Raw genomic sequence first — 17041 nt, forward strand, 5'->3', positions numbered from 1 at the left:
TTGAGTATCCTCGGAAATGATTTTTTTTGAATAATAAAATAATCTTGGTATCCTTAGATAGTAGGACAACACAGATGCAGGCTAGGACAAGCAGCTATTTTAAAGTACCACATGTAGATTATTCATGGGCATAATTTTAATTCAAAGCAACAAAAATATATACATAGAAATAAAAAGCATGCAAGCAATAAGGCTGATACACCAGTCCTTTATTAGTTCTATAAAGACTGGAAGCCCTTGGGACTCTGATCTGCAAGCAGCAGAGTGTCCTCACTTTGTCGTAAAAGATGGACTTGCCTGCCTGACTCTATCCTCAGCTGCCTGCATCGCACCCCGATGATAACTCCCCAACGCGGCCAGCCGGAGAGCAGGCTGAATCTGTCCCACCGCGCCTTGTTTACAGCCATGCAGCAGTTCAGCTCCAGAGTTCAGATTAAAAAACTCAGAAGATCTAGAATGGTAGTTGGGCATTTATTCTTCAAAGGCATGCATGCTGTCCATTTGTACTGTTTACACTAGAGCTGACTATTTTAGACACGTTGTTTATTTTATTCTCATACATTCAGTTAAAAAAAAAAAAAAAAAAGTGATGCCTGGGTAGAAAGTAGGGGGGTTTTATCCTCGCGGTTTTGGCTGGGGGAAAGGTACTGCCCAGTCTCCCTCTTTTTCTGTGTGTGGATATGTACAGAGAAGAAATCTTGCATTCATAGGTTTTTGTACCTGCTACCTGTCCTGTATTACAATGGCGCCTGTGTCTGGTAGCACTGCATTGGCTGTGACAGTTCATTCACAAGCACCAGGAGACTGACAGTCAAAAGCACCAGCACAGCAGTAAAGCAGCTTCAGGCTGGCAAGGGGAGCAGCCAGTGCCACACCACCACAGAGCTGCGGTGCAGTGTTCAGGGGGATCACAGTTCAGGCAGGCACCCACCACGCAATTCTGGGGAGTCCACAAGGAAATTTGGGGGCACATTTTCAGTGCAGTGTATGGGAAACACACAACCTCTGCCAGCTTTCATAGGGTTCACAAAGCTACATCCCTACATCCTATGCTGCAAATGTCCCCCTGGCTGTCAAAAATGCACAGCAATTAAACTATCAATAGACAAGTATTGAATTCTGAATTAAAGAAGCAACAAGTAATGATTGAAGTTACAGAAACTGAAGGTTCCCGAAACAAGAAGGATTGCTAAACCCAGTCTTTGAAACTCTTGAGGGAGGAATAAAAAAAGGATAGGTACTTTCTTTTCTGTATTTTCTGAATCCCAGATTTTTAAACTACCCCTATACTTTCCAGGACTACCTCTAGAACTGCTAAGGTTAGAAGTATAATGAATTTTGTAGTAGAAGCTGAGATTTTCATGTTTCCAATGTCTGTGACTGCAAAAAAAGGCACCAAATCTTGAAGTCTCATGATCATTTTGTGAACAGTAACAGTGATTCATACCTGAAGTATTTATCTATCCTGTTAATGACCCAGCCAGGTATAATTTTTTTACATTTAACAGCATATAATTTCCACTAGAGAAGAAATAGATGAAAGGGCAAGTTGTTGTCGGGTCTTTTCTAAGGTGATCCCAGGCACAGAGAATCTGCAAAGTCCTTTCTCTGAACACAGTAGATTTTAAGCAACCACAGGTAATTTATTTGGTTATGGCTTTACTTTCAGACAGGACTTTATTGAGCAGCTCTTTCCTTTTAGTCATTACCTGTTTCAAGCTGCCATTGGGTCTACCAGTTATATGTAAATAGTCCCTGGTTTTGTTGTTTCCTTTGCTTATAAAGACAAATACAGTTACCATTCTCATTTCCCCAGTCTTTTGGATTGTTAATCGGAGCTGTGAAAAAAAACTCTTTAGCTGCGTGGGTCACAGTTGTTCTTTGGGTAGAGTTTCCTATTGTTTCAGCTAGCTGTTTCCATAAATAAGTGGTTTTAGACTTCTTTTAAATGAAGAACTACTCACTGCCTTCTACAAGGTTTTGTTTAAATCCTGTAGTAACAATAGTTAAACCCCGCTAGTATGCCCTTTGCATAACAGAAATAGAAATTCATACCTGAAAATGTGATGTGTATGAACTTTCACATTGGGATAGACCTCTCAGACTGTATGTCGCATAGCAATTATAACAGGCATTATCATCCAAAAGAAAAAACTATGCAAGTGTGAAAATGGGAGATGAAATCCAGGTCCATTCCTACGTAGGAATGTATGGATCAGTGAGCAAGTCTTGGGGCAAGACAGGGCATGAAAATCAACCAGAGCACTGAACAGTCAGCATCGTACGTAGTACTTGAATATCAACTGTTAAGAAAAAGCTGCTTCATAAACAAAAAGCCCAGATGAAAGGCTGATCCGAGGCACCCTACAATCCAACATCTTTTCTAGGGCTGGGACATTAATACAACTGTCAGTTGATTTCCTTCAGCTCTAATTTGGAGGAATCGGCACACAGTGGAAAAGAGAAGGAAGAATCAATTCTCTTCCTTGATGTTCATGTTTCCTTTTATTTATTAATGTTCTTACATGTTGTCAGTCTTGCTAAACTGGCAGAGGGATTTACAGCAGTAGAACAAATCTCTGCTAGCTTTTTAACCCAAGAATGTTAAGAGATTGCTTCTTTCCCATCCACAGTATATATTTACCCAGAGTGAGTTAACACTACCAAACAGGCATTTCCCATTTAAAATATACAGGGACCTTTCCCCCTCCTCCACCCGTTCACCTCAGTGGGAGTTTCTGACTGAATAATTAAAGACAAAGTTATCTTCAGAGGTTGAAGAATTAAGTCTGCTTTTGAAGCAATGAGATAATGGGTACCCGAGAACTCTGAGAACAAAGCTGCTTACAGCATGATCCCAGTCACTTAGGGGGGAAGTCTCAGAGACACAGAAGTTCCCTTAACCAAAGCCAGCCTCACTAACCAAAATCCCAGCAAAACACAGACAACAGGGCAGAATACAGAAAAGCAAGCATACTTACATTATAGGATTTACTTTAATCCGTATCATAAAACTAGGTCAGATGACTATCTAAGCAGGTAAGGATTATATGAAGAAAAATAAGTGCAACAAATAAGAAAGAAAGGAATCAGTAAAAGATAAGGTGAAAGAGCAAGGCAAACAAAATATTGTACTAGGCCTAAGCAGCAAAACGTGCACAGAACTGCTGGAAGTTTAATATGCAGTATTACATACGTGAGCATAAACTCAAGGAAAGGATCCCAGAAGGTGATAGAGATATTTTTAATGTGACAAATTTAATGTAGTTATTTTTTTAGCATTCACAGTAATAATACTTTGATGACATCTATACCAGTTTCAGACCAGGAATGCTGTATTTGCTGACACTACTCCAAATATTTCATGGCTTGTGTTTTGCCCAGCGAGCTGAGGTGACGTAGGGTAGCTTGATGTCACACTTGCTGAGACAAGGTTAGAGCACAGGGGTTCTGCAAGGTAAATCAACTGTGGGATCATCCCGCCTGTGTTCATGCAAGATTAGTATTTTACCAGAAAGCCAGACTTTATTCATGTGCACACATTCTTTTATCTTTCCTAAAATTTTAAATTCCTGGGAAGTTTTTCCAAAGATGAAGAGACCAGAGGGTGGGCAAACATTCATGAGAAAGGAGAAAAGCTATTTACAGTGAAGCTGAACTCAGTCAGATAAGTGACTATTTAATAAATGTTTGACTTTTCTCCCCCACTTTCTGGAGAGAGATTCAGGCTTAAGAAATAAAGTGTCTAAATTAAGAAGCTTAATAATTTCTGCATTTAAGCTGACTCGGTGGCTTGTGGGAGCGCTTAAGGTTTATGCTAGGAATTCCCTTGCATCCCAGGGATCAGGAGTGGAAGCTGATAAGATAACTTGAGGCACGGGAGCAGCATGTCTCACTCCACTGGCTCTGCCTTCAGACAACATTAGTAGCTGGCATGAGGATGGGTCTAGCTCTCTTTCAAAAGCATAAAAGAAGCAAAGGCAGTTAGCTACAGTATACTGCCTATAGTTACTACCACATACTCCCCTAAGCGCAGGAACTCATTTCCATTGCTTCAGTGGTCTTGTTCAGATTTCTTCACCATGGTAGACTCACCATCAGGCAAAAGAAAAGGAAAAAGCTTTGTCTTAATTAGTATGGAGTTATCAAATAGCAACATACCTGTGATGGACTCACAGATCCCACACTGAGAACTGGAAAAGAGCTGAAGGCTTGCTGGGGGGGGGGGGGGGGTGGTTAAGTACACATTTGGTCTTCCTGGCCTTCACTGCTCACTGCCACCAACCAGCTGGAAGTGACCAGGAGGCAGTAATTGCTTCAAGGCAACCTCACTGTGATTGAAGTGGGATCATGTTTTTGCTGGGAAAACCCCAGACCCAACCTAAGAACTAGCCCTACTGAAAAGACCTTTTCTAAGGGCAAAATTCAACAATTCTGTGATGATATCTTGGTACAATACTCTTTCGTTTACATAATATAACAACATCGACTTGTATTCTTCTTGTCATCCACTATAACCCTTTCTAAAAAGGCAAACAAACAGCAAACTGCCACAACAATATCCCTTCTTTTTTAGGATTTTTGCGGAAGATGGGGAAAAGGAGAGGAGAAGGAGATTTCAGAAGCTCCTTGAACCTGATAGGCCATCCTGCATTGCCCCTGTGAAGCTGCTTTTCACACAGCCCCTCTGTGCACATGTAAGTGCGTTATGATAAGTGCAAAACTGCAAGGTGTGTTGTACAGCTCAGTTACTCAGATACTGCATTTAACTGGAGAGACCAGTTAAGGGCTATAGCCGGTGTGACAGAACACTGCAAAATACTCTCTGTGAACATTTGTTTCAATTCCTAGTGAAATTTGCCTGCAATCACATTCCTTCTGCCTACACTTCTCACAAATGGGCTATTCATTAGTTTTATGCTAGGCCAGGAATACGTACTCAAAATGGAGCTGCTCAAAACAATTTCCAGTTCAACACAAAAAAAGAAAAAGGGAAAGGGAGGTGGAAATTTTGACTGTGTTCTCAGATATGAAAAAAAGGGGTGAGAAATAAAAATTGAAAGTGAGTTTTGAATTCATAACTATGGCAATGGCAAGTCTCTAATGGGCAGAGACTCCCAGAGAATAGCACTGTCCTATGTGTTCCAGTGAAGTAGGGGCATCATTGCAGGTATTTAGCAAACTGGCCCCAAAAGGCATCTGAGGCCATCCAGGATGTTCCATGTTTAAGGCAGGCAAAGGCTTGAAGTTCTAGGGTGAACCACAGGCATGCCAAAAAGCAAGGACAGAAATTATGTTTCCTATTGTCTTCCATACTCTTCTGTCTCCAGACCATAAGTGCTTCAGGGCATGACTCTACATATGCACACTTCCAGATAAAAGCAGCAGAGGTAAGCAAAAATTATAGTGTGGTTGAAAAGAGTTGATCGAAATGGTTGAACAAATACAATTATGTGTATTTTTGTCTTCAAATTACTCATAAAATGCCTGGGAAGGAGCTCTGAGCATTCTTTCAGGGGGTTTTGTAGCCAACCAAAACTTACCTTAAGAGTTGGGAGAATATGTCAAGAGCAAGAGATGAAGAAAGAGCATGGCAGCAGCCTGAGGGTTAAAGCAGCTGGAAAAAAAAAACAGCCAGGAAGACGGTAACAGAGCAAACACCTACTCAGCAGAGTGTTTAGTGCCAAAGATCAAGTTATGGCATGTAGCTGGTAATATCACTGAGGTCAAGAGGCTGCAAACCCTTTTATGATGGTTATCTCTGTCTCTCAGCTTCCCATATTTTGACTTTACGCTCCATTTTTCTTTCACCGGCCCTCATGGTAAGTGCCTAGCTGATGGCTGTTCTGCCCAGCTTTTAAGAAAGAAGGGTGAGCCCCAGCCAGCATTTCTGAGGTTTCTGTTTCCTGTGTCAGCAAATAACTCTGAGTAACAAATGCATTCAGGAAAATCAGGTCTGTTCATGGACAATTTGCAAACATAAAAAGATTAAAATATTCAATTAATAACTGACTTGTTATGAATTATTATCTCTGTCTCTTCTGTTTGCAGCTCAGCAACTGTGTGTGGCCAGTCAAGCCAACACACACCCCCAAAAACATGAGACGAGTCACTTCTGACCTTGTTCTTCCTGTGACCTTATAGCACTGGCTTGCAGAAAGAATATGCGTATACAGATATCTTGGCATGAAAAAGGTTCAGTAAGTAGTTCACAACTGCTGACCATCTGGCTGTTAGATCTAAGAGGGATCTATTAATGTTAGAGCTACAACATTGCCAAGCTGCAGCAGAAACTGCATGACAGAAGTGTGTACAGGCCCTCTTTAAAACCCTGATAGAAATCATTGCAATTGTTTTATCCACCCATTTACTCAAGAACTGTCACATTATTTCTGGTGCCATCACATCCAGAGGCCCTATCCAGGAAAGAGCTCCATTGTTTGAGAATATGATGATATGCAGCCCCAGAGCTTTAAATCTGTGTTTACGTCTCCATGATATGCTGGAGAAGACAAATTTTTATGCATCCTCTTGGTCCTTCCTGCCCTTTGAGATGATCAAAAGCAATGGAATAGACAGACACAGGTCCTGATAACACAGCGCCAAGCCTCGGTTAGAGGCAACGTAAATTAAATGGGGCTCTGCATTGTAGTATGATTTTACACTTCTCTTGCTCAGCTTAAAGCCTGGTAGAATAAGTTTGCATCATCCATCAGTTTACTACATTGACAGAATATACAATAAGCAAAGAACAAAGAGCAGGGAGGGGGAGATACATGAATGTATACAGTTTATGGGTTGATTTATGCAGTATCACGGGGGCTTCTGTACAAAATCTATACTCGGACATCTCTCCATGCTGTTATTTCATTGGTGCCACAGAAGAAATGATCCTGAGAGATTTGGCAGTATCATCCTGCATGTCAGCTTAGGAAGGTCTTTTCATTCAGTGGGAGCAACAAGAAGTAAAAGCTATGAGAAAAATAAAAAAAAACTGTATTGTGTTGAAATTGTTGCTAATTTTACAAAACACAAGGTCATTTTTGAAACAATAAAATATTATAGATTCTGCATTTTCCCTTGAATAATATTTTGAGAACTGTCTAAACACCCATGCTTTCTCTTATAGATTCATTTAAATGTATTTAGAATGTGTATTGACTCTCAGACCCAAGATTAAAATACATTTTCTAAGCATTTTCTCATTTTTTTCCCCACCGGGCTGATTGGTCTAACTTAAAGTACTGCCTCAAAGTATTTCTCCCGCTTCTGTATGCTTCCAGTGATCAGATCAGTCCATGAAATTCTGGGAGTTGATCTGAACTGAACTCAGTATAAAAACCTTTTGAGGTTTGCCCATCACTGCTTACAATGCTGTTTTGAAAAATAACCTCAAGGCTATTTAATTAATCGTTCATTCTTTTAGTCTCCCAACCCAGGTAGATTAATACCTACGCTGCCCACAGATCAATGAGTTCTGGAGTCTCCTACAGATTAGCACATCTGTAGTTTAAAGCCATTTTGCCTTAGAAGGAAAGAAAGAAGGAAAGAAAAAAAGAAAGAACAAACGTATTCCCGGGAGGAACCTTTCAGGGATCAATTCATAAGCAAAGGAAAACATGCTATTCTCAGCAAGGAAACAATGTATTTTTTGTCTGCTACAGTGATTAATAACATGCTATAGCTAGAGCCTATTTAAGGGGCTCCATCAATCCATGTAGGCCAAAAGCTGTCCCACTTTAAATTCTTAAAATATGATGATAATTGCCCCCAACATTTTTTTTTTTTTTTAATTTATAGAAGCAAATGGAAGCTGTAGAATAGCTACCAACAATTTCCTTCACTAAGAAAATGGTATCACTGTTAGGAGCACCCAGAAATGGTGGTAGAAGTTTAGCAGTACAGCACTATGAATAAAATCCTAGGGCTCTAGAGAAACCAGCTTAAAAATTTCCAAAACTCAGGGTAGATGAGAACCACAAAGTATCATACTGTTGGGTTTTTATGCATACAACAATTTAGAAGAGGAAGATTTTTTTCAAAAATAGTTTCAAAATCCCAAGCTGCCTGTCTTCTGGCTTCAAGGGCCATAAATATGACCAAAAAGCAAAGTTTTGTCTGTCTGCTTCTGCCTAACTTTTTTCTGGAACTAATGAGATGAGATTGATGTCTATAAGCATTCAGGAGCTCAGAGATTATGTCTTAGGTTACAGTTAGTAGAATCAATCCTCAACCTTGAACCTTCCCTCCTCCACATTAGCTGGTTTTGGGCCATGACTCTGAAAAGGACCAAATCCTTGCAGGTGATGTTTAGTCCGTAGCTCAGATAGTGGTTGTTATCTCCATGGATCAGACCCTTGAGCTCTCCTCCAACAAAGCACACATACAGCTACTCAGATGGTGTGTAATCTTGATGATGTTGGTAGGACTACTTAGATACACAAAGTCACATTGGGATTTCAGTGGGCAGGGGACCATCTGAATAAATAAATTCATAAATCCTCAAAGCATGAGAAGGCTTAAAAATTAAATTTTTAAAAATAATCAAAATCTTCAGTCAAAATAGATAAAAATCTCATTTTTCTTATCTAGTGAAAAAGTACATTTTATTGAAGACAAAAACTGAATTATTAATATACAGCCAATAGCTAAACATAAGATAGAGTGTATGCTAATTTCAGAGTTCAAATAAGCATTTATGGTCCTAAATTTAGCCTCCCATTAAAAAAAAAACCTTGGCCAAGCTGTTTAAAAACACATCAAACCCATTAAGAGTTGAAGCACAAAAGGCTAGGGCAGCATCTTCAGTCTCAGACAATCAGGCAGCAAAAGGGCTAGCAAGCAATACCTCCACCCACCCCCTTACATGGGTAGCGTGCAGTAGGAACAGTCAATTGCCAGCCCTACCAGATGCAATTAAAAAAAAAAAAAAGAGCCAACCAGTAAAGTTAGCACAGTTGATGACAAAATAAAATCCTTGATATAACCAGGAACTCCTAGAGAGAGTCCAGAGGAGGGCTACAAAGATGATGAGGGAACTGTAGCATCTCCCCCATGAGGAAAGGCTGAGGAAGCTGGGCTTGTTTAGCCTGGAGAAGAGAAGACTGACAGGAGACCTCATAAATACTTACAAATATCTCAAGGGTGGGTGTCATGAGGACAGAGCCAGACTCTTCTCAGTGGTGCCCAGCAACAGGACAAGGGGCAATGGGCACAAACCGAAGCATAAGAGGTTTCAGTTGAACATGAGGAAGAACTTCTTTACTTGGATGGTGACAGAGCACTGGCACAGGCTGCCCAGGGGGGTTGTGGAGTCTCCTTCTCTGGAGATATTCAAAACCCGCCTGGACGATGTCCTGTGCAACCTGCTCTGGGTGACCCTGCTTTAGCAGGGGGGTTGGACTGGATGATCTCATGAGGTCCCTTCCAGCCCCCACCATTCTGTGATTCTGTGGTATGGAATGGATAAATAACACAAATTCTTGGGGCCCAAAACTGGAGAACTGGCTTAAAAATATCCTGCCATGAAAAAGGCTGTGAACTGATGGGTGGGGAAACGCACCCTAATTCTGTAGCCTGAGTGTGCATTTGGGCTATAGCTCTTGCTGTCAGGCTGGGACCGAGGGAGGGCAGCGAGCAGGGCAGGAAACAAGGGCTGCTGTTTTCTGTGCTCCAGCATGCATCGGTCTGGTCCCTTTGATTCATGAATGTCTCAGATTTGTCTTTTCCACCATCTTGTGAACAAAGACCTGAGGCTCCATTTGTTCTCTTTTTCATTGAAAACTCATGCAGTGCTGTAGGACTCTAACAGTCTTCAAAGGATTTAGGGCAATTTACAGCATCTCCATATCAGCCCCACAGCATTTCAAAAATTGGGGAGCTTAGGCCTATATGATCTTAAAGTGCTCCCCAGATCTGGTCCTACGCTGGCAAAATGCACTGGGCTAACATTATCTTCCAGTGGTAAATAATGAAATTCATACTTGAATGGCAAGTAATTCAAGTGCTTTTTCGTAGTATATCACCAATGTATTTTCTCACTCTAGTTATTACTTATTTCTAAAACCTTCATTACAGAAGCAGTTAAAAAATAACTTTCTCCTTTTAAAATGTTGATTTGTTTTTCTTGCAGAGAATGCACTGCAAAATGTCGAGGTAAGCATTAGTTAAAGGGCTACTACACCACGCCAGCAGCAGCAATTTACTTCTTATGCATATATTCCTGAAGATTATTTTGTTCCCTTTCTCTTTGTGAATGGGAACTACTTCCTTGCAGCAGCCAAGTGCTTTCCTCCCCCCTTGCCAGCCCTTTCTTCACCGGCTCAACAGCAGGGGCATGCTGAGGGCATGGGCAGTGGAGGTCCACACGGCAGGTCTGTGCATTAATAGATACATTTGCCCCAACTAAATGCAGTCTACAGACATAATTTCAGGCTGAAACCTCAACATTTTCTGTGTGTTAAAACTGTGTTAAGCTGTTTAATTGTTTTGTGATTACCAGAGCACTTACCTTGTGAGGATATTAATTATCCAGGCATAAAGAGACCAAGTTTTTCTGTAAAGAGAGAGCCGTTCTTATTTTTTTTTAAGTTATTCGAGTTTCTTTTACTCATTCCAGCTAAATAGATCTTGCCTGGGAAAGAGGAAAAAAATGGGTCTAAATGCAAATTAACATTACTGTTTAAATATCACAGACCATTTTCTCTGAGCCCAGTTACAATAACTAGTAATTATAAAAATTGCTTGCCTTGGGCTTCTGGCTAAGCCAATGCTAAACTTGTCCTTTTATTAGATCTGTCAGACCGAGTTAATTATCTTTATGATAATAGATGTGCCTTACCTCAAACAAAACAAATACCCTTATAATTAGCTTTTTAGTTAGAATTTTAATTTATTTATAAAGACTGTTTGTTTTGTTTCTTTTTCTGCTTTACAGAGAAGTTTGGGGTTTAACAGGTTACTAGTCGGCTTAGTCATGTTTAAGAGAAAACAGACTCATTAAGTTGACCAGAAGGTTTTGTGGTTAACATTGTTATCTAGCCACTGGGAAATCTGCTGGGCTCTGTGAACGTGCTGGTGTGTATTTGTGCGGAAGACAAGGGAGAGAGGAAGAAACAAGGCATGTTCTTTTCTTCCAGAAAGTTCTCCCTGAGCTGACTTTTGAAACAGCACATTAACTGAATTTAATGGTGAGGCGTGCTAGCAAGCACTAATCCTGGCTGCATGTTTTCTTTTGAATCCTTTTTCTGAAGTCAGAGCTGAACTTTCCTTAGACTACTGAAAATAGAAAGCATAGTCTGGTTTAATATATCTCTGTCTCCACAAAATCCCTTTCAGTCTCTCTCTTTCTCTCCTCTTTTTTTTCCTTCTTATCTTCCTCACATATTCTCTGAACCGATCCTGCAAGCCCTCCAAACAGAGCTCCCAGTAAGAATTGAGGGCTTGCAGAATGGGCTCTATATTTATTCAGGATTTCAGATGTGTTTCTTTCACTAAATAAAAAAAATGTGCCTTATGCATCAGGACCATCTCTTATTTTCCAAGCAGAAAAAAAAAAGTAAAAAAATAAGAGTTTCAAATTCAGGGTTGGTGGAAAATGCAATCTAGAGATTAACGAATTAAAGAATATGGTTAGGAAGCAAGTGCCTTGTGTATTATTTTAGTTTTGTCAGAGTGATAGGATCCAGATTGGATTTGTCAGATGAAGCCTATTTAAATCAGAGTCATGGTGCAACTTCTCTAGATCTGAGTGTCCCTATGTGAGTAAAGCAGTCCAATCTGAAAAGATCATCAGGGTCTCCGTTCATTAATATTTCTATCAGCATTTGAGATCCAAGGGTTAGATGAGACTAACTAATACTGGTTTATCATCTTATTCCCTCTTTATAGTATCTTATTCCCTCTTACTGAAGTAGTTGAACAGGCTTGATATGCAACAAATGTAAGGGGAATGTGGATAAAAATGTGGTAGCAATTACAGTAGGAGGAGGCATTACCAATATTTACAAGTTTTTCAATTAATAAAGCAATTTCAAAAGTAAACAGCTTTGCAACCAGATGAACACAAATGCAGCTGTTTGGTAATGAAAAAAAAAAACCATTGCTATGCACCTTGTGTAAGCATGCAAAAGGAAAAAAGGACTCAGTTGAAATCAACCCAGATATATCTTTCTACTCTCTATATACACAACAGCTAAACTTACTAACTCCTCAGGAGTACCAGAAATAATACTTAACAATGAAAATGTACTATTAAATAAAAATAGTAGTGATAGCTAACACTGAAACCAACCCAATACAGACATATTTCTGTTTGCAATTAAAAATGTCTTCATTTATTTTTCATAAGTCAAAGCTCTTTGGTGAAAACAAATATTTCTGTGGCCAATAATTAAAATTAATGTGATAGAAGGTTATATTTTCCTAACTTTGTACAGTCTATTTGACTGCTCTAAGTCATCATTAAAGGCTGGATGTTTATTCTATATTTTTGCGAGATGGCAGGAGAAATGGAAAGAGAAGGAAAGAGGACATCGAAACAGAAATGGAAATGTTTTAACTGTGAGAAATAGTGAGTGAAATATAATGGCCCTCCAACACTCCCTCGTAGAAGGAAGGTTTCATTGCCAGCCACATTTGCTGACAGTTCTAGAAATGGTATAAGATCTTTTAATTAGGAAGACCAAGACCCCCAACTTTTGGGGTCCTTCTCTAGTCTTCCAGTATCATAGAATCATAGAATGTTTTGGGTTGGAAGGGACCCCTAGAGGTCATCTAGTCCAACCCCCCTGCAGTGAGCAGGGACACCGCTAACTAGATCAGGTTGCTCAGAGCCCCGTCCAACCTGGCCTTGAATGCTTCCAGGGATGGGGCCTCCACCGCCTCTCTGGGCAACCTGTTCCAGTGTTTCACCACCCTCATTGTAAAGAATTTCTTCCTTATATCTAGTCTAAACCTACCCTGGTTTAGTTTAAAACCATTACCCCTTGTCTTGTCACAGCTGGCCCTACTAAAAAGATTTTCCCCATCTTTCCTATAGGCCCACTTTAGGCATTGAAAGGCTGTAATCAGGTCTCCCCGCAGCCTTCTCTTCTCCAGGCTGAAAAGGGCAGTAGGTCCCTTGTAATTAAAAGGGCTGTGTCTTCACTTCTTTTTTCCAGCAGGGGAGAGAGGTGAGGAGACACCCATGACACAGTCAGCTTTTCAGCCAAGCTGGAGCCCCTGGAGCCAGGTCTGTGCCGCGTGCCCATGCTAGCTGACAGCCCCATGGGCACAGAAAGTCCTAGTGATCACTGATGCAGTGATCCTCCTCAAAACTGAGGATGATTTGTTTGCCAGCACGTGTACTGCAGCTAGAAAAAGCTATTTAGAACAATAGACAACCCCTCCCCCACGCCCCGATCATACCTAAACTTGGCATTTTGCTCTTGCCTGCAGAGGAAAATGACTCTGATTTGGTGCTTCTCCTGAAGCCCCACAAAACCCTCGCTGCTGCAAACAGAAAACTCATTTCCATCTTTCTTAAAGAGTCAAGGTGTAATACCACAACAATATTAGCCAAAGTAAGGTGATGCTTCTTCCGTCACCCCTCATCCCCAGCTTTGAGTTTCCTGGTCCTCCACATCAGCCCTGGTGCCTGTCTGATCCTGTGCTGAGCTGGCTCGGGGAGCTGAACTAGCAGAAACTTTTTTTGCTAGGTTTAGTTTTCTGCTAGCGTCACTCTCTGACCCACCTCACTGTGGTATCAGCTGAATGTTGGTGCCAGTACAGGTGGGAATGCAAGGCTAGAGGCGAGCTCTTAATCGCTTTTGCTCACAGGACTGCAACCCCAGGCATTGCTGCTACGCAGCTATGCACCAGCTGGGTGTTTTTCAGTGATCAATGGGATTCTTTTTGCCCAAGACAATATTCTAACTTTCCTGAGTAGTTTCTTAAATTAAACATTTTGATCTATTTCTTTTTCAAGCAACATAACAGAAAAAACCCCACACAAAATAGAACCCAGCTTGCTATACCTTTTTTTTTTCAGGTGCCCTGATTAGATGGGGAGAATGTAATGTGTAAAGATAAGGAAACTGGGGTTAAATCACACTGTGGCTATTGTCATTTATGCTTGTGTTAGAGTAAAATTCTGAATTTGCTGTGGTCATATTTGTACCTTTTTGTACAAAGGCATATAATAACAGCTCCTGCTCAAGGAATTGATGGACATGAAATACTTCAGTACTATAGAAATATACCCAAGATGTAGGTGTTCTATACATAGCCCATAATAGTAATAGAGATTATAATACGCAGTCTGTTTTTAATAGTCCTAGGGGACTCCACATAAATAGAAAAGTATAGTATGAACTCTCTCTATCAGAGTAAGCAATTTCTTCTCCCTCTGCTAAATTTTCCAAAATTCATTAGTAATGATCATATATGAAGTACATGTTTCCAACTGGAAAAAAAAAAAAAAGTTAATTTCTCTACAAACTAAGGTAAAATACCTTAAATGCATTTGTTCTTACAATTACATGACCAGTTATATAAAACCAGAAAGCTTCTCATCATTGAGAAGACACCTTCAGGAAAGGTCAAAGCTGCACTTGTCTCTATTTTGTTCTATTACAGCTCATACTGATCCTCTGCTCTGTCACTGTCCTGCAAGGACAGATACGCTACAATATGGACAAGGCAGTGTTAGCTCTTAAAAAAACTTGAGAGTGACACTTTTACTATTTCAAAGTGAACTTCAAAACGGAATGCAGAGATTTCTTGCATATTTGCTCTACAAATGAATAATGGATCCATCCAAATATGGATGTTCACTAAACCAATGGGAAAAGAGCATTACTAGGGTTGCAGAGTCAGATCTTCCAAAGTTAGGAAATGTCACAGTTAAGGTTGAAGCTTAGACTCAACCCTCCTGGGTGTGTGCATAATGATAGAAGTTTTAATTGGTTTCCGATCTCTTTTTTTCCACAGGACTACTGCTTAGCAGGATGGAAACACAGTATGTGTCACTGCTGGTTGCCCATAAACCATAAGATTATGAAAAACCTTGTTACACAGGCTAAACATTATTTCTGAAACATCTCAGTGAAAGGTAGCTGGTGTATATAAATTCTTTGCATTTGTATGTACTGTACATTATTGTGAAAGTTACTCTTCTCATGAGATTAATAGTGTCAATTAGGCTGTCAAGGATGAGCGAGCCTGTCATGTGGGCTTTGACAGAATGCTTGGGTTGATTAGCTTCATGCAGATATCATAGCTTAATATTTACATTTGAGTAACTAACATTTTGCAAACCCTCTTTGAATTTTTTCTGCTTACAGAACTGCATTCATAAATATGATTTGTCTTGCAAAAAACATCATAGCATACTGTACATCACTTAAATATGTTCATTCACATGGGTTGCAGACATAATTATCAAATCAAGATTAAAACACCATTTTGCATTACTATATGAACAGGCAAAAAAAAAAGGCAGTTGAGTGACTTTGTTTAGGACTGTTGAAGACCAGGCCAGGTTTCTCAGTTCTGTTTGTAGTTTCTAGGACTAGTCAAGGTTGAGGGATATTTAGTGTTTACACCACTGGGGAAGGGAAAACCTTCTACCTGTGGAGGAAAAAAGGCAGACAGTGCCCTGTTGGTTAGACCGCGTATCAGGCTCAGCAGTTGGTCCAACCCTTATGGGCAAGAGAAGGAGCCACAAATGCACCTCTTGGACGTCCTTCCTCTTCATCTGTCTTTTCCCAGTGGACCCTATTTTCCAAACGACAGTGTCCCAGCTTGGGAAGTGGACAGGAACTGTTCTTTCCCCTTCCTGCAATGGAATGAGGTGAACGCATGAGGAGCAGGTGTGTTAATTACGGGAGCTGGCAGCACAGCTCCTGCTTTGCTCTGCAATGCAAATGCGGACAGGACCTGGAATCTGGGGTTTTTTCAAATTCAAAAAAGAGATCTTAAATTTTTAAAAAGGTAGTACAATGTGTCAAAGGCAGATTTCCTTCACAATGTCGTATATCACTCTCAGCAGGGCATTTAGTTTTCAATGATTTCTGTTATATATGCCGTCTGCTTTCAGTTGGGCTCTGACTGAATCTCCTCTTGGATGCTATTTCAGGGCTGTATATCTTAGACACTACAAGGTCAGAATTCCAGGCAAGGTACTATGACTGTGCCCAAAGATAAACACCTCCTCAATTTTTATTTCGTCTGTACTCAAATTAACCTCTCATTGACTTCAGTCAGGAGTCTGGAATTTGGCCCAAAATAATAGCCCTAATAAAATGAATGTAAATCCAGTATGCAAGTGGATTCACAAATAGAACCACAAATGTATGCAGTGTTTTAAAATGTTGAATAAAACATAGCTTATCCCAAATACCTCCTCCATAGTGGCTAACACACAGACTGGGTTTTCTGTTTTGTAGCATGAATTTTCTCCATTCTGTTTCTGTTTGGGTCATGTGTGTTCTCCAGTTGGACTGCAGGCAAGCTGGATGGAGGCTGAGCACCTAACTGCCAGGCCTTTATAATCTCAGTGTAAACTTCAATCTTTCCTTACCTGTGCCTGTCCATACCATGAATGAGACTCGCCAATGGGTTAATCTAAATCAAAGAAGTAATAGTCATTCTCCCTCACGCTGTGACATTGAAGGACATCTCATGAGCTCACTAGGTGAGGCGAGGAGAAGGCTAGTGGCTCCTATGTTGGCTTTTCACCACATCGAATCCTGCTGTGTCAGGGATACTAGATCACTGTTATGGGAATAGTAACTATGTGGGAACAGACAGGAAGGACTGTTCAGAGAAGTGTATTTTAAAAGATGATTGGAAGAAACACCAAGACAGCAAATGAATAAAACATGACAGAGGCAATCAGAGAGGTAAAGGAGACAAAGGAAGCATTAAAGTGAAAATATTAAGTGAACGATGGGGAGGGAAAGATGCATGGAAAGTAAAAACAGAGACGTGGGATAAGGCAAGATTGTCAGGGACTTTCCATGTTCAGGTCAACAGCTTGAATTTCTTCATTACATATTTG

The sequence above is a fragment of the Egretta garzetta genome, unplaced genomic scaffold (assembly GCF_000687185.1).
Source record: "Egretta garzetta isolate BGI_Z169 unplaced genomic scaffold, ASM68718v1 scaffold151, whole genome shotgun sequence".
Taxonomy (NCBI): Eukaryota; Metazoa; Chordata; class Aves; order Pelecaniformes; family Ardeidae; genus Egretta; species Egretta garzetta.